The sequence below is a fragment of the Ranitomeya variabilis genome, chromosome 4 (assembly GCF_051348905.1).
Source record: "Ranitomeya variabilis isolate aRanVar5 chromosome 4, aRanVar5.hap1, whole genome shotgun sequence".
NCBI lineage: Eukaryota > Metazoa > Chordata > Amphibia > Anura > Dendrobatidae > Ranitomeya > Ranitomeya variabilis.
In genome coordinates, this window is record NC_135235.1 from 711064045 (window position 1) to 711086892 (window position 22848).

The window sequence follows — 22848 nt, forward strand, 5'->3', positions numbered from 1 at the left end:
CGGAGCGGAGCCCTGTGTGTACGAGGTGTAGGGAGCGGAGCCGTGTGTGTACGAGGTGTACGGAGCGGAGCCGTGTGTGTACGAGGTGTACGGAGCGGAGCCGTGTGTGTACGAGGTGTACGGAGCGGAGCCCTGTGTGTACGAGGTGTAGGGAGCGGAGCCGTGTGTGTACGAGGTGTAAGGAGCGGAGCCCTGTGCGCATGAGATATACGTAGCAGTCATGTGTGTAAGAGGTGTACGGAGCGGAGCTGTGTGTGTGTGTACGAGGTATACGGAGCAGAGCCACGTGTGTATAGAGTGTGTGAGGTTGTCATCCTGCAACAGTTTTGAATGGGATATAATAACACTGCCTGCTGACTCTTTGCTATAATTCATCTGTTGCATTGTATCCAGTACTCACTGCTGTACATTCATCATGAGGTCTCTGTAGATGTTCTCTGGTGAAAGGTGTTATAACATATAGTTGTAGCCAGGCCTAGTGTATTTGATCTTCTATCCACCCCCTGGTGTGTTGGCCAGCTGCTAATTTATCCCAAACCAGCTCCCACAATCCCTCTCACCTGACCCTCTATTCAGCCCTATGAATTTAGTAGCATCTTAACGGGTGCACGTGTGTGGGGTGCATGCACGCCACCCTTCAGCAAAGTATCCCTGTAGCTAAGTATCTAGGAGAAGCAGTTAATTCAATGGCAGTTAGTCAGGGCAGGAGACCGGTGACCCACACTATATGCTCCCTTTTAACCATGTGCCTTATTTCTATTTCCCTGTGTGCCCTCCACATCCACCGCACCATCCCCTCTCCATCACAACTCATACACATCAGCCTCTCTCTGCTTCCCCCTCCCATGTACAGATCCTACGCACTTCTCACCTTCCGGAAAAACCTCAGCCCATCTTGCCCAAAGACATTGAACAAGAACTACTTGCTCTTTCTCCTGCAACTTATTTCAGGGGATATCTCCCCCAACCCCGGTCCACCCTCCACCAACCTCAACCCTTCCCCCACCTCACATCGAAACCTTACTAACCTCATTAACATCAGCTGTACTACTTCATCTCCCTCTTTTAATTGTGCACTCTGGAATCCACGGTCTGTATGAAATAAGCTTCCTTTCCTCCAAAACTACTTTATAAAAAAACTCTTAATCTGTTGGCCCTCACGGAAACCTGGATTCAGGATTCTGACACTGTCTCCCCTGCTGCTATTTCTCATGGCAGCTTACACTTTTCCCATTCCCTGAGACCCGCAAACAGACTTGGTGGTGGAGTCGGCATACTCCTGTCCCCACAATGCACTTTCCAGCTCATCCCCCAAGCTCCATCACTCTCATTCCCTTCTTTTGAGGTCAACACTATCAGGCTCTTCCATCCCCTCTCCCTCAGAGTAGCTGCCATATACCGCCCCCCAGGCTCACCCACCCACTTCCTTGATCATTTCTCTGGGTGCCGCACTTCATGTCCTAAAAATTTCCAACCCTTATATTCGGAGACTTCAATATCCCCATTAACAGCCCCACTTCCACATCTGCATCCCAGCTCCTAACTGTAAAATCTACTATATAATTGTCTAAGGGTCACTTTCATCTTTCTGTCTGTCTGTCATGGAAATCCAAAGTCGCTGATTGGTCGTGGTCAAACGGCCATGACCAATCAGCGACGGGCACAGTGCGGCCGCGAAATGGCCGCTCCCTACTCCCCTGCCGTCAGTGCCCGCTCCATACTCCCCTCCAGACAGCGCTCACACAGGGTTAATGGCAGCGTTAAAGGACCACGTTATGCCACGTTGTAGCGCACTCCATTAACGCTTCTATTAACCCTGTGTGACCAACTTTTTACTATTGATGCTGCCTATTCATCATCAATAGTAAAAAGATCTAATGTTAAAAATAATTAAAAAAAAATAAAAAATCATTATATACACACCTTCTGTCCGCCCCCGGATCCAGCCCAGGCCTTTCCCGCTCCTCGCGACGGTCCAGTCCATGCATTGCGGTCTCGCGAGATGATGACGTAGCGGTCTCGCAAGACCTCTACGTCATCATCTCGCGAGACCGCAATGCACTCTTGGGACCGGAGCGTCACGAGGAGCATCGGTAAATGCCTGGGATATAGTGTCACATTGCTATATACTACGTGGGCTGTGTTATATACTACATCTCTGTGCTATATACTATGTGGGCTGTGCTATATACTACGTGGCTCTGGTATATGCTACATCTCTGCTATATACTATGTGGGCTGTGCTATATACTACATGGCTGTGGTATATATTACGTGGCTGGGCAATATACTACATTGCTGTGCTCTATACTATGTGGCCTGGGTTATATACTGCATGGGCAGTGTTATATTCTATGTCTCTATGCTATATACTACGTGGCTTTGCAATATACTACGTGCCTGTGCAATATATTATGTGGCTGGGCAATATACTACGTGTCTGTGCTATATAATACATGTCTGTGCTATATACTACATGTCTGTGCTATATACTACATGGCTGGGCAATATACTACGTGGCTGGGCAATATACTACGTGGCTGGGCAATAAACTACATGGCTGTGCAATATATTATGTGTCTGTGCAATATACTATGTGTCTGTGCTATATACTACTTGTCTGTGCTATATACTACATGGTTGGGCAATATACTACGCAGCTGGGCAATATACTACGTGGCTGCGCAATAAACTAGGTGTCTGTGCTATATACTACGTGTCTGTGCTATATACTACGTGTCTGTGCAATATGCTACGTGTCTGGGCAATATACTACGTGGCTGGGCAATATGCTATGTGTCTGTGCTATTTACTATGTGGGCTGTGTTATATACTATGTGGCTGTGCAATATACTACGTGGCTGTGCTAGATACTACGTGGGCTGTGTTATATACTACGTGGGCTGTGTTATATGCTACTTGGCTGTGTTATATACTACGTGGGCTGTGTTATATGCATAGCTCCCAACCGTCCCTCATTGTGCGGGACTGTCCCGGTTTTGTTGCTTCGCCCCGCTGTCCCGCACGGGACACTCTGATCCCGCAGACAGCAGGAGAAGTGTTGTGGATTCTGTTTTTGGGCTCCCTCTAGTGGTTACGGCTGGTACTGGGTGACTTTGGTGGGTTGCGGCCTCTGGTTTCCACCTGTCCATCAGAGGCTGGGTGTTTCCTATTTAACCTGGCTTTCCTGTCATTCCCTTGCCGGCTATCAATGTACTCAGATGTGCTCAGTTTGGTTCCTGACTACCTGCTCCCAGATCTCTCAGGATAAAGCTAAGTTTTGTTTTTCAGTTGTTTGGTTTTTTGTCCAGCTTGCTAATTATGACTCTATGCTAGCTGGTAGCTCTAGTGGGCTGAGGTTCTCCCCATGTGCCATGAGTTGGCACATGGGTTCTTGTAATCTCAGGATGGTTTTTGATTAGGGTTTTTTGCTGACCGCTCAGACCCCTTTTGTATCATTCTGCTTTCTAGTTATAGCGGGCCTCAATTTGCTAAATCTATTTTCATCTCTATGTGCGTGCCTTCCTCTCATTTCACCGTCAATACATGTGGGGGGCAACTATACCTTTTGGGGTTCATTCCTCTGGAGGCAAGCTAGGTCTTTATTTCCTCTGCAGTGCTAGTTATCTCTTAGGCTGGCGCGTGGCGTCTAGAATCAATGTAGGCACGCTCCCTGGCTATTTCTAGTTGTGTTTGTCAGGAGTAGGGCAGCGGTCAGCCCAGGTTCCATCACCCTAGAGCTCGTCCGTTATTTATGTTATTTTGCTTGTCCAGTACTATCCCCAGCCATTGGGATTCATGACAGTATAGCCGGCCCGCAAAGTGTTAATTGTTTGGGCTGAAGCAGGAGAAAAAGAAGTGTTTAAGGGAAATTTTTTTTTTTTTCCCCTCAGAGTTTTGCTGCCTAGCCCTTAATTGCTGTCTAGCTGCTTCTTACCTCCTCTTAACCCTTGAATGGCTCTGACCTTAGCTGTTTAACATGGATATCCAGAGTTTGGCTTCCAGCCTGAGTAATCTTGTTGCAAAAGTTCAAAACATACAGGATTTTGTTGTTCACACTCCCATGTCTGAACCTAGAATTCCTATTCCAGAGTTTTTTTCTGGAGATAGATCTACCTTCCTGAATTTCAGGAACAATTGCAAATTGTTTCTTTCCTTGAAATCTCGCTCCTCTGGAGACCCTGCTCAGCAGGTTAAGATTGTAATATCTTTCCTGCGGGGCGACCCTCAGAATTGGGCATTTGCATTGGCACCAGGGGATCCTGCATTGCTCAGTGTGGATGCGTTTTTTCTGGCACTGGGATTGCTCTATGAGGAACCTAACCTGGAGATTCAGGCTGAAAAGGCTTTATTAGCCCTCTCTCAGGGGCATGATGAAGCGGAAGTATATTGTCAAAAATTTCGGAAATGGTCGGTGCTTACTCAGTGGAATGAGTGCGCCCTGGCTGCAAACTTCAGAGATGGTCTTTCTGAGGCCATTAAGGATATTATGGTGGGGTTCCCTGCGCCTACAGGTCTGAATGAGTCTATGGCTATGGCCATTCAGATTGATCGGCGTTTACGGGAGCGCAAACCTGTGCACCAGTTGGCGGTGTCTTCTGAACAGGCACCTGAGACTATGCAATGTGATAGAATTCAGTCCAGAAGTGAACGGCAAAATTATAGGCGGAAAAATGGATTGTGTTTTTATTGTGGTGATTCAGCTCATGTTATATCAGCATGCTCTAAACGCACAAAAAAGGTTGATAAATTTTTTGCCATTAGTACTCTGCAGTCTAAGTTCATTTTGTCTGTAACTCTGATTTGTTCACTGTCTTCCATTTCCGTCGATGCCTATGTGGATTCGGGCGCTGCCCTGAGTCTTATGGATTGGTCATTTGCCAAACGCTGCGGTTTTAGTCTGGAGCCTCTGGAAGTTCCTATTCCTTTGAAGGGAATTGACTCTACACCATTGGCTATGAATAAACCGCAGTACTGGACACAAGTGACCATGCGCATGACTCCCGTTCATCAGGAGGTGATTCGCTTCCTTGTACTGTATAATTTACATGATGTACTAGTGCTTGGTCTGCCATGGTTACAAACTCATAATCCTGTCCTGGATTGGAAAACAATGTCTGTGTTAAGCTGGGGATGTCAGGGGGTTCATGATGATGCACCTCTGATTTCAATAGCTTCATCTACTCCTTCTGAGGTCCCTGCTTTTTTGTCTGACTATCGGGATGTTTTTGAGGAGCCTAAGCTCAATTCGCTCCCTCCTCATAGGGATTGTGACTGTGCTATAGAATTAATTCATGGCAGTAAGTTCCCTAAGGGTCGTTTATTTAATCTGTCAGTGCCAGAGCATACTGCTATGCGGAATTATATTAAGGAGTCCTTGGAAAAGGGACATATTCGTCCATCTTCGTCCCCTCTGGGAGCAGGTTTTTTTTTCGTGGCAAAAAAAGATGGTTCCCTGAGGCCTTGTATAGATTATCGCCTTCTGAATAAGATTACAGTCAAATATCAGTATCCATTGCCATTATTGACTGATTTGTTTGCTCGCATTAAGGGGGCTAGGTGGTTCACTAAGATAGATCTTCACGGTGCGTATAATCTTGTGCGGATAAAACAGGGTGATGAGTGGAAAACCGCATTTAATACGCCTGAGGGCCATTTTGAGTATTTGGTAATGCCTTTTGGACTTTCTAATGCTCCTTCAGTCTTTCAGTCCTTTATGCACAATATTTTCCGTGAATATCTGGATAAGTTTATGATTGTGTATTTGGATGATATTTTGGTGTTTTCTGATGACTGGGAGTCTCATGTCCTACAGGTCAGGAAGGTGTTTCAAGTCCTGCGGGCCAATTCTCTGTTTGTGAAGGGCTCAAAATGTCTCTTCGGAGTCCAGAAAATTTCTTTTTTGGGGTACATTTTTTCTCCTTCTACTATTGAGATGGATCCCGTCAAGGTTCAGGCGATTTGTGACTGGACACAACCTACATCTGTTAAGAGTCTTCAGAAGTTCTTGGGTTTTGCTAATTTTTATCGTCGGTTCATTACTAATTTTTCCAGTGTTGTTAAACCTTTGACTGATTTGACTAAAAAGGGTGCTGATGTTGCGAATTGGTCTCCTACGGCTGTGGAGGCCTTTCAGGAACTTAAGCGCCGGTTTTCTTCTGCTCCTGTGTTATGTCAACCAGATGTTTCACTTCCTTTTCAGGTTGAGGTTGATGCTTCCGAGATTGGAGCGGGGGCGGTTTTGTCACAGAGAAGTTCCAATGGCTCGGTGATGAAGCCATGTGCGTTCTTTTCTAGAAAATTCTCGCCCGCCGAGCGCAATTATGATGTGGGTAATCGGGAGCTTTTGGCCATGAAGTGGGCATTTGAGGAGTGGCGTCATTGGCTTGAGGGTGCTAGACATCGTGTGGTGGTCTTGACTGATCACAAAAATCTGATTTACCTTGAGTCTGCCAGGCGTCTGAATCCTAGACAGGCTCGTTGGTCGTTGTTTTTTTCTCGTTTCAATTTTGTGGTTTCATACCTGCCAGGTTCAAAGAATGTGAAGGCAGATGCTCTTTCCAGGAGTTTTGTGCCTGACTCTCCTGGAGACTCTGGGCCTACTGGTATCCTTAGGGATGGGGTAATATTGTCCGCCGTCTCCCCAGACTTGCGACGTGCATTGCAGGAGTTTCAGGCGGATAAACCTGATCGTTGTCCACCAGAAAGACTGTTTGTTCCGGATGATTGGACCAGTAGAGTCATCTCCGAGGTCCATTCTTCTGTGTTGGCTGGTCATCCTGGAATATTTGGTACTAGAGACTTGGTGGCCAGGTCTTTTTGGTGGCCTTCTTTGTCAAGGGATGTGCGCACCTTTGTGCAGTCTTGTGAAGTGTGTGCTCGGGCTAAGCCTTGCTGTTCTCGGGCCAGTGGGTTGTTGTTATCCTTGCCTATCCCGAAGAGGCCTTGGACGCACATTTCCATGGATTTTATTTCAGATCTCCCTGTCTCACAGAAAATGTCCGTTATCTGGGTTGTGTGTGACCGCTTTTCTAAGATGGTTCATTTGGTACCCTTGCCTAAGTTGCCTTCCTCCTCTGAGTTGGTTCCTTTATTTTTTCAGAACGTGGTTCGTTTGCATGGGATTCCGGAGAATATCGTTTCTGACAGGGGATCCCAGTTTGTGTCTAGATTTTGGCGGACGTTTTGTGCTAAGATGGGCATTGATTTGTCTTTCTCGTCTGCATTCCATCCTCAGACGAATGGCCAGACGGAGCGAACTAATCAGACCTTGGAAACTTATTTAAGGTGTTTTGTTTCTGCTGATCAAGATGACTGGGTTGCCTTTTTGCCACTGGCCGAATTTGCCCTTAATAATCGGGCTAGTTCTGCTACTTTGGTCTCTCCTTTCTTTTGTAATTCGGGGTTTCATCCTCGTTTTTCCTCTGGTCAGGTGGAGCCTTCGGATTGTCCTGGAGTGGACGTGGTGGTGGACAGGCTACATCAGATTTGGAATAAGGTGGTGGACAATTTGAAGTTGTCTCAGGAGAAGACTCAGCAGTTTGCGAATCGCCGTCGCCGCGTGGGTCCCCGACTTCTTGTTGGGGACTTGGTGTGGTTGTCTTCTCGTTTTGTCCCTATGAAGGTCTCTTCTCCTAAGTTCAAGCCTCGGTTCATCGGTCCTTATAAGATCTTGGAGATTCTTAACCCTGTGTCTTTTCGTTTGGATCTCCCAGCATCGTTTGCTATTCATAATGTGTTCCATCGGTCGTTATTGCGGAGGTATGAGGTGCCCGTTGTTCCTTCGGTTGAGCCTCCTGCTCCGGTGCTGGTGGAGGGAGAATTGGAGTATGTTGTTGAGAAGATCTTGGATTCTCGTGTTTCCAGACGTAAACTCCAGTATTTGGTTAAGTGGAAGGGTTATGGTCAGGAGGATAATTCCTGGGTGGTCGCCTCTGATGTTCATGCGACTGATTTGGTCCGCGCCTTCCATAGAGCTCATCCTGATCGCCCTGGGGGTTCTCGTGAGGGTTCGGTGACCCCTCCTCAAGGGGGGAGTACTGTTGTGGATTCTGTTTTTGGGCTCCCTCTAGTGGTTACGGCTGGTACTGGGTGACTTTGGTGGGTTGCGGCCTCTGGTTTCCACCTGTCCATCAGAGGCTGGGTGTTTCCTATTTAACCTGGCTTTCCTGTCATTCCCTTGCCGGCTATCAATGTACTCAGATGTGCTCAGTTTGGTTCCTGACTACCTGCTCCCAGATCTCTCAGGATAAAGCTAAGTTTTGTTTTTCAGTTGTTTGGTTTTTTGTCCAGCTTGCTAATTATGACTCTATGCTAGCTGGTAGCTCTAGTGGGCTGAGGTTCTCCCCATGTGCCATGAGTTGGCACATGGGTTCTTGTAATCTCAGGATGGTTTTTGATTAGGGTTTTTTGCTGACCGCTCAGACCCCTTTTGTATCATTCTGCTTTCTAGTTATAGCGGGCCTCAATTTGCTAAATCTATTTTCATCTCTATGTGCGTGCCTTCCTCTCATTTCACCGTCAATACATGTGGGGGGCAACTATACCTTTTGGGGTTCATTCCTCTGGAGGAAAGCTAGGTCTTTATTTCCTCTGCAGTGCTAGTTATCTCTTAGGCTGGCGCGTGGCGTCTAGAATCAATGTAGGCACGCTCCCTGGCTATTTCTAGTTGTGTTTGTCAGGAGTAGGGCAGCGGTCAGCCCAGGTTCCATCACCCTAGAGCTCGTCCGTTATTTATGTTATTTTGCTTGTCCAGTACTATCCCCAGCCATTGGGATTCATGACAGAGAAGCAACTGACACACCCCCTTGTGATAAGCCACGCCCCCTGCAGTCTGTTTATCTCCCCCCGGCTGCCTGCCCTCCTTGAAGACGATACTCACCCTGCTCCAGCGATGGTCTCGGCATACACAGCTCGTCCTGCTTGAGCGGTCACGTGGTACCACTCATTAAGGTCATGAATATGTGCATATTCATGACCTTAATGAGCGGTATCACGTGACCACTCAAGCAGGAAGAAGGTGCTGCGCCGGGAGTCGGGACAGAGCGAGAGGGATGTTGGCGCGGCTGCGCGATGTGAGACAGGTGAGTATGAGGGACAGGTGAGTATGAGGGATGGGGGACGGGGGGATGAAGGAGGACATAAGCCAGTGCGCCATGCAAGACGGGAGCAGGAGCGGAAGCGGGGGGTTGGAGAGATAAGCCATGCATTCAGGGGGGAATATGAGCCATGCATTCAGGGGGGAATATGAGCCATGCATTCGAGGGGGAATATGAGCCATGCATTCAGGGGGGAATATGAGCCATGCATACAGGGGGGAGAATATGAGCCTTGCATTCAGGGGGGGATATGAGCCATGCATACAGGGGGGGAATATGAGCCATGCATTCGGGGGGGGGGAATATGAGCCATGCATACAGGGGGGCAATATGAGCCATGCATACAGGAGGGGGAATATGAGCCATGCATACAGGGGGGAGAATATGAGCCATGCATACAGGTGGGGGAATATGAGCCATGCATTCGGGGGGGAATATGAGCCATGCATACAGGAGGGGGAATATGAGCCATGCATACAGGAGGGGGGGATATGAGCCATGTATATGGGATGGGAGGGAGATGAGCCATGCATACAGGGGGGGAATATGAGCCATGCATACAGGAGTGAGGGGGGTCATTATACAGTATTGAGCATCATGTGGGATCATTATACAGTATGGAGAACTGTGTGTGGCCATTATACAGTATTGAGCATCATGTGTGGTCGTTATACAGTATGGAGCATCATGTGTGGCCGTTATACAGTATGGAGCATCATGTGTGGCCAATGGCCATTATACAGTATGGAGCATCATGTGTGGTCATTATACAGTATGGAGCATCATGTGTGGCCATTATACAGTATTGAGCATCATGTGGGATCATTATACAGTATGGAGAACTGTGTGTAGCTGTTATACAGTATGGAGCACTGTGTGACCATTATACACTATGGAGCATCATGTGTGGCCATTATACAGTATTGAGCATCATGTGCAGCCATTATACACTATGGAGCATCATGTGTGGCCATTATACAGTATTGAGCATCATGTGTGGCCATTATACAGTATGGAGCACTGTGTGTGGCCATTTTACAGTATGGAGTATCATGTGGGGTCATTATACAGTATGGAGCACTGTGTGGCCATATTTTTTTTGCTTAAAATTATTGTAAATAAAACAGTGTGATCAGCAGTGCTAAATGGGTGTGGTTGGGATGTGGATATGGGTGTGACTAATTATGAATGGGCGTGGTCAGAGGCGTGGCCTAAAATTTGCTGCAAACTTTAGCCCTCTTTCCCATCTTCAAAAGTTGGGAGGTATGTATATGCTACTTGGCTGTGCTATATTTCTCTGCTGTATCTGTGCATCATGAATCGTGGTACGTGTTAAAGAGGGGGGCCCACTGAGACTCTTTCGCCCGGGGCCCTCAAAAACCTTGAGCAGGCCTTGGCTTCACTGATTGGTCACACCCAGCCGCCCGCGAACAATCAGCAACAGGAGCAGTCCGCCCGCGAATTGGCTCGGAATTTGAACCACGCTTTGCTAATTGGTCGCGGCCGGCCGAATCCTTTGTATAAATTGCGTTATTCTGAAAACTTCATAAATAAACTACATACATATTCTAGAATACCCGATGCATTAGAATCGGGCCACCATCTAGTATTAATATAACAATAATAAAAAATATAGATTACTTAATATACTGTATATGCAGAGTCTAACTAGCAAGCAGAGATTCTGGTTAGTGTGTGACAGCTATTTTGAGAATCTTGCTAGATACATCCGTTCTCGGGGCGTGGCCTGGATAGCTACTGAGTCGGACGTGCTTTCTTTCAGCTCCTGTCTCCTGGCCGAAATTCGGTGTTAAAAACCACACTCTCACAGCAGTAAACACCGGAGATTTGCTTCAAGCAAAGCTTTAAGGGAGGGAGGTCACGGTGGAGACCCCTGAAGTGTACCCCGAATCCCCAAGTGGACGTGTACCGAAGCGGCAGCAGAGGAGAGTCTGGTGAGCCCAGGGCCTGACTCGCACCGCGCCATACCGGCGGAGCTGCCTCACGCTGATTTCATCGCAGTCAGCTGAAGCACTCACCGGATCTCCGAGGGAAGCTGCCAGCACCTGATCCTGAGTGCGGAGAGAACGACTGAGCCTACCTGAGGGTGGCGGCTCCCGGGACTTAGAGACGAGCCGCCCTGCTGGTGAAGATCCGCCTTGGAGTCTGAGAAGAGCACAGCAGACAGCTAAAGAGGACAGAAATCCCCTTCTATCTATAGGTGAGGAGTCGCGGCCAGGGCGGGGGCCCCTCGCGCTGAACCTTCCACGAGGTCGGCGCCATCTTGCCATCCTTCCCCCTAGAGGCTGCCATTACACCTAGGTGAGGAAGCGGGAGACGTCTCCTCCCCCCCTCCCCTTCAGCACTTACTGAAGGAGAACTGAACTGCAGCACAGATATCAGAAGGGGACACGGCGCCCTGGGTCCTTCCATCACCTTGGCTGGAACATAAAGACCTCATAAAGAGTAGTTCCCTCCCCCATCTTCATATAAGCGCCATATAGCGCTATACTTACAAAGATCGGTTGCTGACCTATAAACTGCCTCTCACTAAGAGCCAGCACATACAACTCCAGTGAGACCACGAGACTCTTGCCTAAGTCCATTGAGCTCAATCCCATTTTAGTTTTATTTTATTTAGTTTTTTCTCTTTTTACTTTCTCTAGTATTTTTATTTATTTTTTTTTTTGGATCTCCTACACAGCACTAACCCGGCACAACAGCGACACCTGCTGTTCGAATTGTAATAAACTACTCTATATGCTGACAAAAAAACAACAACAAAAAAAACAATTACTGGCCATTTGCTGAAGAGGAAGCCGGTTTTGACCAGCAGGGGGATAGGGGAGCTCAGGCTGTGGACGCCATTTTCTATAAACGCGATAAGGAGAGAGGAGCGGGGGCCCAGCTTCGGACCGTTAACTCCTTAGGATCTGGTCACTGTTAAGGAGCTCTTCTGCTCTGGAAAGAGATATAGCCAGAGGAGATAAAATAAAAGAACCTGACACTTCCTGGCCTGAGAAAAGGTGGTGCCCACACACTATGACTCACCTTCAGCTTCACTGGGCCGAAAAAACACTCACATTGCCCGCCTGCATAACGAGCCACAACTCTGAAAAGACTTTACCCACATAAGCCTCACTATGGGGCCACGTAAGATGTAATTAAGCTCTAGGGGGGGACTCTGAGGAGAGCTAGAGGAATTCTACTTTAATCTGCACAGCTTACCCGCAATGGTTAAAACTTCCCAAACCAGATCCAGCTCTAAATCCAACAGGTCAAGACCTCAGCCAGAAATGGATAAATTCCTGAAAAAGCAAGGGCATCCCACAAACACTCCAAAATCCTCCCGTCTGCTCGAGACAGCTCAAGAGGACCATACAGAATCTGAACTTGAGAGCGAAGGAGAATCAGAAGATTTGGACAAGGGCCCCCAGGTCACTAGGTCTTTCATTAGACGGATCCTGGAAAAAGCGCTGGACCCTCTGGGAAAAGACCTTACAGCTATAAAACATGACCTTAACCATTTAGGTCACAGAATTGAATCTGTTGAATCTACCCAAACGGAGATCATACAGAGTACCAACTCCTCTGTCAACTGTCATAAGCAACAGGAAGATCATATTAACCGAATCTATACTATCCTTGAGGACCACGAGAATAGAGAAAGAAGAAATAACCTGCGGTTAAAAGGTATCCCGGAGTCGGTCTTGCCAGATGCTCTCTCAACCACACTAACTGAAATCTTCCGAAACATCATGGTCACCACTGACCCAACAGATCTGGAGATAGTGAGAATCCACAGAGCCTTGAGACCCAAACCAAAACCTGACGAACTTCCCCGAGATGTGCTCTGTCGTTTCTTAGATTTTAGAACCAGAGACCTCATTCTAAAAAGAGCAAGGGAGGCTGATCAGATTGCTCATGAAGGGCATTCAATACAGATCTACCAAGACCTCTCAGCCTCTACATTATACAAAGGCCGTCTCCTAAGGCCCCTCACATCAATACTCCAGCAGAAGCGCTACCCCTACCGCTGGCTGTTTCCATTCGGCCTGTCTATCTTGGCCAAAGACAAGAGGCTTCTTATAAGATCCACATCAGATGTCAAAGAGGTCTGTACAGAACTGGGGATCCATCTCGACCAATTTCCGACTCTGGAGACATCCTGCGATGCACACCGCCTGAAGTACCTTCCGCTTCCATCTCCGTGGCAGTCCTCCCCGACTTCAAGATCCTCGCGGGCAAAACGTAGATCGTCCAAATCATCATCCCCAAGAGTTGACGCTGAAGGTCCAGGCGACTGAAGTCCCACGTGGGGTCATGCCCCCTCGACTACTCTGATTACTCTGATTCTTATTTTATAGCATACTTCCTGCTATCTGAGTTCTTATAACTCTGATGTCTGACCGTTGTGACATATACACTCACCGGCCACTTTATTAGGTACACCATGCTAGTAACGGGTTGGACCCCTTTTGCCTTCAGAACTGCCTCAATTCTTCGTGGCATAGATTCAACAAGGTGCTGGAAGCATTCCTCAGAGATTTTGGTCCATATTGACATGATGGCATCACACAGTTGCCGCAGATTTGTCGGCTGCACATCCCAAAGATGCACCATACAAGGCAGGATGGATCCATGCTTTCATGTTGTTTACGCCAAATTCTGACCCTACCATCCGAATGTCGCAGCAGAAATCGAGACACATCAGACCAAGCAACGTTTTTCCAATCTTCTACTGTCCAATTTCGATGAGCTTGTGCAAATTGTAGCCTCAGTTTCCTGTTCTTAGCTGAAAGGAGTGGTACCCGGTGTGGTCTTCTGCTGCTGTAGCCCATCTGCCTCAAAGTTCGACGCACTGTGCGTTCAGAGATACTCTTAGGCCTACCTTGGTTGTAACGGGTGGCGATTTGAGTCACTGTTGCCTTTCTATCAGCTCGAACCAGTCTGCCCTGTTGTGAATTTGGATTCTGGGCTCCCCCGGTGGCTACTGGTGGAATTGAACTGGTGTCTTCATCTTCTCTGTTCACCTGTTCCCATCAAGATGTGGGAGTCGCTATATAACCTTGCTGCTCTGTTAGTTGCTTGCCGGTCAACAATGTTATCAGAAGCCTCTCTGTGCTTGTTCCTGCTCCTAGACAACTACTAGATAAGTTTGACTCTTGTCAATGTTTGTTTTTGCATTTTTGTTCCAGTTCACAGCTGTAGTTTCGTTACTGTGTCTGGAAAGCTCTTGTGAACAGGAATTGCCACTCTGGTGTTATGAGTTAATGCCAGAGTTTTAAAGTAATTTCTGGATGGTGTTTTGATAGGGTTTTTAGCTGACCATGAAAGTGTCCTTTCTGTCTTCTGCTATGTAGTAAGTGGACCTCAAATTTGCTAAACCTATTTTCATACTACGTTTGTTATTTCATCTTGATTCACCGCCAATACATGTGGGGGGCCACTGTCTCCTTTCGGGGTATTTCTCTAGAGGTGAGCTAGGACTAATATTTTCCTCTGCTAGCTTTATTTAGTCCTCCGGCTGGTGCTGGGCATCTAGAATCTACGTAGGCATGCTACCCGGCCACTGCTAGTTGTGCGTTAGGTTTAGTTCATGGTCAGCTCAGTTTCCATCTTCCAAGAGCTAGTTCCTATGTATGCTGATGCTATGATCTCTTGCCATTGAGATCATGACAGTTTGACCGGCCCACTAAAGGGTTAAAATCCTTGGCTGAGAAAGGAGAGAAATAAGTAGTCTGCTGAAATTTTTTTTTTTTTTTTTTTTTTTTCTCTCTCCTTTGAATGGCTCTGTGTTCACCTGTTTGCAATGGATCTTCAGAGTGTAACTGCAGGTTTGAATAATCTCGCCACGAAGGTACAAAATTTGCAAGATTTTGTTTGTCATGCACCTGTATCTGAGCCGAGAATTCCTTTGCCGGAATTTTTCTCGGGGAATAGATCTGGGTTTCAGAATTTTCGAAATAATTGCAAATTATTTTTGTCCCTGAAATCTCGCTCTGCCGGAGATCCTGCACAGCAGGTCAGGATTGTGATTTCCTTGCTCCGGGGCGACCCTCAAGACTGGGCTTTTTCATTGACACCAGGGGATCCTGCGTTGCTCAATGTGGATGCGTTTTTTCTGGCCCTGGGGTTGCTTTATGACGAACCTCATTTGGAGCTTCAGGCAGAAAAAACTTTGATGTCCCTATCTCAGGGGCAAGATGAAGCGGAAATTTACTGCCAAAGATTCCGTAAATGGTCTGTGCTTACTCAGTGGAATGAGTGCGCCCTGGCGGCGATTTTCAGAGAGGGTCTCTCTGATGCCATTAAGGATGTTATGGTGGGGTTCCCTGTGCCTGCGGGTCTGAATGAGTCCATGACAATGGCTATTCAGATCGATAGGCGTTTGCGGGAGCGCAAACCAGTGCACCATCTGGCGGTGTCCACTGAGAAATCGCCAGAGAGTATGCAGTGTGATAGAATTCTGTCCCGAAGCGAGCGGCAGAATTTTAGACGGAAAAATGGGTTGTGTTTCTATTGTGGTGATTCTACTCATGTTATATCAGCATGCTCTAAGCGCACTAAAAAGCTTGGTAAATCTGTTTCCATTTGCACCTTACCGTCTAAGTTTATTCTATCTGTGACCCTGATTTGCTCTTTGTCATCTATTACCACGGACGCCTATGTCGACTCTGGCGCCGCTTTGAGTCTTATGGATTGGTCCTTTGCCAAACGCTGTGGGTATGATTTAGAGCCTTTGGAGACTCCTATTCCTCTGAAGGGGATTGACTCCACCCCATTGGCTAATAATAAACCACAATACTGGACACAAGTAACTATGCGTATTAATCCGGATCACCAGGAGATTATTCGCTTTCTGGTGCTGTATAATCTACATGATGATTTGGTGCTAGGATTGCCTTGGCTGCAATCTCACAACCCAGTCCTCGACTGGAAAGCTATGTCTGTGTTGAGCTGGGGATGTAAGGGGGCTCATGGGGATGTACCTGTGGTTTCCATTTCATCATCTATTCCCTCTGAAATTCCTGAGTTCCTGTCTGACTATCGTGACGTCTTTGAAGAATCCAAGCTTGGTTCGTTACCTCCGCACCGAGAGTGCGATTGTGCCATAGATTTAATCCCGGGTAGTAAATACCCAAAGGGTCGTTTATTTAATCTGTCTGTGCCTGAACATGCTGCTATGCGTGAATATATAAAGGAGTCCTTGGAAAAGGGACATATTCGTCCATCGTCATCTCCCTTAGGAGCCGGTTTTTTCTTTGTGTCAAAAAAAGACGGCTCTTTGAGACCATGTATTGATTATCGGCTTTTGAATAAAATCACTGTTAAATATCAATACCCATTGCCGTTGCTGACTGATTTGTTTGCTCGCATAAAGGGGGCCAAGTGGTTCTCTAAGATTGACCTTCGTGGGGCGTATAATTTGGTGCGAATCAGGCAGGGGGATGAGTGGAAAACCGCATTTAATACGCCCGAGGGCCACTTTGAGTATTTAGTGATGCCTTTTGGTCTTTCAAATGCTCCGTCAGTTTTCCAGTCCTTTATGCATGATATTTTTCGCGATTATTTGGATAAATTTATGATTGTGTATCTGGATGATATTCTGATTTTTTCGGATGACTGGGACTCTCATGTCCAGCAAGTCAGGAGGGTTTTTCAGGTTTTGCGGTCTAATTCTTTGTGTGTGAAGGGTTCTAAGTGTGTTTTTGGGGTACAGAGGATTTCCTTTTTGGGATATATTTTTTCCCCCTCTTCCATTGAAATGGATCCTGTCAAGGTTCAAGCTATTTGTGATTGGACGCAGCCCTCTTCTCTTAAGAGCCTTCAGAAATTTTTGGGCTTTGCAACTTTTATCGTCGATTTATTGCTGGTTTTTCGGATATTGCTAAGCCATTGACCGATTTGACTAAGAAGGGTGCTGATGTTGCTGATTGGTCCCCTGATGCTGTGGAGGCCTTTCGGGAGCTTAAGCGCCGTTTTTCCTCTGCCCCTGTGTTGCGTCAGCCTGATGTTGCTCTACCTTTTCAGGTTGAGGTCGACGCTTCTGAGATCGGAGCTGGGGCAGTGTTGTCGCAGAAAAGTTCTGACTGCTCCGTGATGAGGCCTTGTGCCTTCTTTTCCCGTAAATTTTCGCCCGCTGAGCGGAATTATGATGTTGGGAATCGGGAGCTTTTGGCCATGAAGTGGGCTTTTGAGGAGTGGCGCCATTGGCTTGAGGGGGCCAGACATCAGGTGGTGGTATTGACTGACCACAAAAATTTGGTTTATCTTGAGACCGCCAGGCGCCTGAATCCTAGACAGGCGCGCTGGTCATTATTTTTCTCTCGGTTTAATTTTGTGGTGTCATACCTACCGGGTTCTAAGAATGTTAAGGCGGATGCCCTTTCTAGGAGTTTTGAGCCTGACTCGCCTGGTAACTCTGAGCCCACAGGTATCCTTAAGGATGGAGTGGTATTGTCAGCCATTTCTCCAGACCTGCGGCGGGCCTTGCAGGAGTTTCAGGCGGATAGACCTGATCGTTGCCCACCTGATAAACTGTTTGTTCCTGATGATTGGACCAGTAGAGTCATTTCTGAGGTTCATTCTTCTGCGTTGGCAGGTCATCCTGGCATTTTTGGTACCAGGGATTTGGTGGCAAGGTCCTTCTGGTGGCCTTCCCTGTCACGAGATGTGCGAGGCTTTGTGCAGTCTTGTGACGTTTGTGCTCGGGCCAAGCCTTGTTGTTCTCGGGCTAGTGGATTGTTGTTGCCCTTGCCTATTCCTAAGAGGCCTTGGACGCACATCTCGATGGATTTTATTTCCGATCTGCCTGTTTCTCAGAAGATGTCTGTCATCTGGGTGGTGTGTGACCGTTTCTCTAAGATGGTCCATTTGGTTCCTCTGCCCAAGTTGCCTTCTTCTTCCGAGTTGGTTCCTCTGTTTTTTCAAAATGTTGTTCGTTTGCATGGTATTCCTGAGAATATCGTTTCTGACAGAGGGACCCAATTCGTGTCTAGATTTTGGCGGGCATTCTGTGCTAGGATGGGCATAGATTTATCTTTTTCGTCCGCTTTCCATCCTCAGACGAATGGCCAGACTGAGCGGATTAATCAGACCCTGGAGACATATCTGAGGTGTTTTGTGTCTGCTGACCAGGATGATTGGGTTGCTTTTTTGCCATTGGCGGAGTTCGCTCTCAATAATCGGGCCAGCTCTGCCACTTTGGTGTCCCCGTTTTTCTGTAATTCGGGGTTTCATCCTCGATTTTCCTCTGGTCAGGTGGAATCTTCGGATTGTCCTGGAGTGGATGCTGTGGTGGAGAGATTGCATCAGATCTGGGGGCAGGTGGTGGACAATTTGAGGTTGTCCCAGGAGAAGACTCAGCTTTTTGCTAACCGCCGTCGTCGTGTTGGTCCTCGTCTTCGTGTTGGGGACTTGGTGTGGTTGTCTTCTCGTTTTGTCCCTATGAGGGTCTCTTCTCCTAAGTTTAAGCCTCGGTTCATCGGCCCGTATAAGATATTGGAGATTCTTAACCCTGTTTCCTTCCGTTTGGACCTCCCTGCATCCTTTTCTATTCATAACGTTTTTCATCGGTCATTATTGCGCAGGTATGAGGTACCGGTTGTGCCTTCCGTTGAGCCTCCTGCTCCGGTGTTGGTTGAGGGTGAGTTGGAGTACGTTGTGGAGAAAATCTTAGACTCTCGTGTTTCCAGACGGAGACTCCAGTATCTGGTCAAGTGGAAGGGATACGGCCAGGAGGATAATTCTTGGGTGAATGCATCTGATGTTCATGCCTCTGATCTGGTTCGTGCCTTTCATAGGGCCCATCCTGATCGCCCTGGTGGTTCTGGTGAGGGTTCGGTGCCCCCTCCTTGAGGGGGGGGTACTGTTGTGAATTTGGATTCTGGGCTCCCCCGGTGGCTACTGGTGGAATTGAACTGGTGTCTTCATCTTCTCTGTTCACCTGTTCCCATCAAGATGTGGGAGTCGCTATATAACCTTGCTGCTCTGTTAGTTGCTTGCCGGTCAACAATGTTATCAGAAGCCTCTCTGTGCTTGTTCCTGCTCCTAGACAACTACTAGATAAGTTTGACTCTTGTCAATGTTTGTTTTTGCATTTTTGTTCCAGTTCACAGCTGTAGTTTCGTTACTGTGTCTGGAAAGCTCTTGTGAACAGGAATTGCCACTCTGGTGTTATGAGTTAATGCCAGAGTTTTAAAGTAATTTCTGGATGGTGTTTTGATAGGGTTTTTAGCTGACCATGAAAGTGTCCTTTCTGTCTTCTGCTATGTAGTAAGTGGACCTCAAATTTGCTAAACCTATTTTCATACTACGTTTGTTATTTCATCTTGATTCACCGCCAATACATGTGGGGGGCCACTGTCTCCTTTCGGGGTATTTCTCTAGAGGTGAGCTAGGACTAATATTTTCCTCTGCTAGCTTTATTTAGTCCTCCGGCTGGTGCTGGGCATCTAGAATCTACGTAGGCATGCTACCCGGCCACTGCTAGTTGTGCGTTAGGTTTAGTTCATGGTCAGCTCAGTTTCCATCTTCCAAGAGCTAGTTCCTATGTATGCTGATGCTATGATCTCTTGCCATTGAGATCATGACACTGCCCATTCTCCTCTGACCTCTGGCATCAACAAGGCATTTCCGCCCACAGAACTGCCGCTCACTGGATTTTTTTTCTTTTTCGGGCCATTCTCTGTAAACCCTAGAGATGGTTGTGCGTGAAAATCCCAGTAGATCAGCAGTTTCTGAAATACTCAGACCAGCCCTTCTGGCACCAACAACCATGCCACGTTCAAAGGCACTCAAATCACCTTTCTTCCCCATACTGATGCTCGGTTTGAACTGCAGGAGATTGTCTTGACCATGTCTACATGCCTAAATGCACTGAGTTGCCGCCATGTGATTGGCTGATTAGAAATTAAGTGTTAACAAGAAGTTGGACAGGTGTACCTAATAAAGTGGCCAGTGAGTGTAGTTGTGTAGAAATGTTTTCATTAACACTTACAGATTGTATTGCAATGTTTTCTTTCTCCTTTTCTCTTCTTTCGATCTCCAGGTTGTGTTCCTGCTGGCTCTCCTCTCCCCCCTTTCCCTTCAAGTAGTTCAGCCTAAATGGGTTTACTACAAATAATAATACTTGCTATCTCTTATCTTTCCTTACTGGAATCTCTCCCCTCCCCCCCCCTCCCCCTTTCCTTTTCCTCAAAATCTTTCCCTCCCCTACCCCCTCTTTCCCATGTTCGTCCCCCTATCTTCCCAGGCCCCGGTGGAGGACTTCCCTACTCATGTGATTCACCTTCTCTTACAACAGCTATGACGTCAAACCGTAAGTCTTTCCAGGTTATCTCCCACAATACACATGGTTTCAATTCTCCAATTCCCAGGTCGCAAACTCTAAACTTATTTAAAAAATCAGGCTATGACATTTTATTATTACAAGAAACCCACTTTACTACAGACAAAATTCCATCATTTGAGAAATGTTTCTATGATAGATGGTATCACGCCAGTTCCCCACAAAAAGGCTCTAGGGGTGTTTCCATAGCTCTAGCCAAGGACATCCCTTTCCTTCTCACTGGCAGCTTATACGATCCTGATGGTCGCTACTTATTTCTTAAAGGCCTGGTAGCTGGGAATATGGTGACCCTAGGTAGCTTATATGCCCCAAACAGACACCACTTCACGTGGTTGCGCAAGACCTTGTCCAAGCTCCGTTCTTTCCAAGAGGGTGTAGTTGTCTTGGGCGGAGACCTAAATATATCACTAGACCCCCTCCTAGACTCATCAACAAAAAAAAGTTCTATCTCTTTGAAAGATTTAGCTAGACTTAAAACTCTCCTGCACTCCCTTGAACTAATTGATGTATGGAGATATCACCATCCCTCAGATATTGATTTCACCTTTTATTCCCATCCACATAACTCTTACCACCGTCTGGACTACATCCTAGCCTCCAGATCGGTTTTGCCCAACTCCCTAAAAGCTGATATAATTCTAGCACTTCACTCTGACCACTCTATAGTGCTATTGAACCTAGAATTCCATAAACCTTATACCCACTTCAGAACTTGGCGGCTTAATGAATCACTACTACAACAAGAAGACATAAAAACCCGTATACGGGACTCACTCCAAGAATATTTTGCTATAAACTCTGATCCAGAGATAAACCCCACAGTTTTGTGGGAAGCACACAAGGCCACAATACGAGGGGTATTCATATCAGTAGCTTCCTATCTAAACAAACAGAGGAAGCAGGCAGTGGAATCCTTATATAATGACATAGTTGCCTTGGATGCTCTCCACAAAAAAGAGCTAACACAAGAGACGCTCACCCAACTTACAGAAAAACGACAATCTCTCAAGGACCTATTAAATAAACGATCTTCCAGGCAATATATCTCTTGGAGGAACAGAATCTTTGCCCATGGTGACAGAGCTTCTAAACTCATGATTTCTCTAATTAAAAAACGCCAATCCCGTACCTATATCCATCAAATTAAAACTAAAACCGGCCTAGTTACCCAACAATATAACCAGATTATTGATACTTTCCTATCCTTCTATAAAAACCTATACCAATTACGCCAAAACGATTCAACTGAAGATAACTTTCAACAGAGACACGCCTCTAGAGCCTTCCTTTCTTCTTTACACCTCCCCAAATTATCAGACCTCCAACAAGAGAACCTACTCAAACCTTTTAGCGTGCCTGAACTCCGGTCCATCCTGTCGGGGTGTTCCAAAGGGAAATCCCCCGGACCTGACGGGTTCACAAAGACTTACTACAAAACTTTCGCAAATGAGATAGGGCCACATTTGTTAAACATGTGCAATGCAGTCTTGAGTGGGAAATCATTCCCCCCACAATCTCTAGAAGCCCATATTTCTCTCATTCATAAAGAAGGCAAAGATCCTGAGTGCTGTGGAAGCTACAGACCTATCTCCTTGCTGAATGTCAATTTAAAAATCTATGCAGGTCTTGTAGCCAAGAGGATTGGCGCAATACTGCCGGACCTTATTTCCTTCAATCAGACAGGTTTTGTAGCTGGTAGGGAAGGGAAGGACAATACTAGTAGAATCTTACACCTGATTCAATATGCAAAAATCAATAAAACACCACTGGTATTGGTCGGAACAGATGCGGAGAAGGCCTTTGACAGGGTGGACTGGATATATCTATATGAAACACTTATCAGATTTGGAATACCTGAACAATTAGCCGACGCTATTTTCCAAATGTACCGTATTTTTCGGACTATAAGACGCACCGGACTATAAGGCGCACCCAGGTTTTAGAGGTGGAAAATAGGGAAAAAAATATTTGAAGCAAAAAAAATGTGGTAAAATATTTAATAACATAAATAACATACTATTATATGTGGTGTTATTATATATAATAGTATGTTATTATGTTGGAAGCTGCGGGACCAGTGTGGTGTCTGTGAAGTACGATATGAAGACGCTGGAGGGTGAGTATAAGGGCTCATTTCCACATGCGAGGCACACGTCCGTATCTCGCATGTGGAAACCAAGCTCTGGCGCCGGCACTTTGGAGCGGAGCTGTGCAGCTCCATGTGTTCCTTTGCGGCCGCACGCTCCGCTCTGGAGTGCCGGCTCCACAGCTTGGTTTCCACATGCGAGATACGGACGTGTGCCTCGCATGTGGAAATGAGCCCCAAGAATGGGTGCACAGGGCTTATAGTGAAAGCACCACTCCAGCACTGCAAAATAACACTGGAGTGCTGCTTTA

At 46.7% G+C, this 22848-nt stretch overlaps 1 protein-coding gene across 1 annotated transcript in view; it reads left to right on the forward strand.

Annotated features, from left to right (window-relative positions):
- Nucleotides 1-22848, forward strand: part of LOC143766498 (uncharacterized) — an 831863-nt gene that overhangs the window by 563767 nt on the left and 245248 nt on the right. The gene's annotated exons all lie outside the window — the stretch shown is intronic.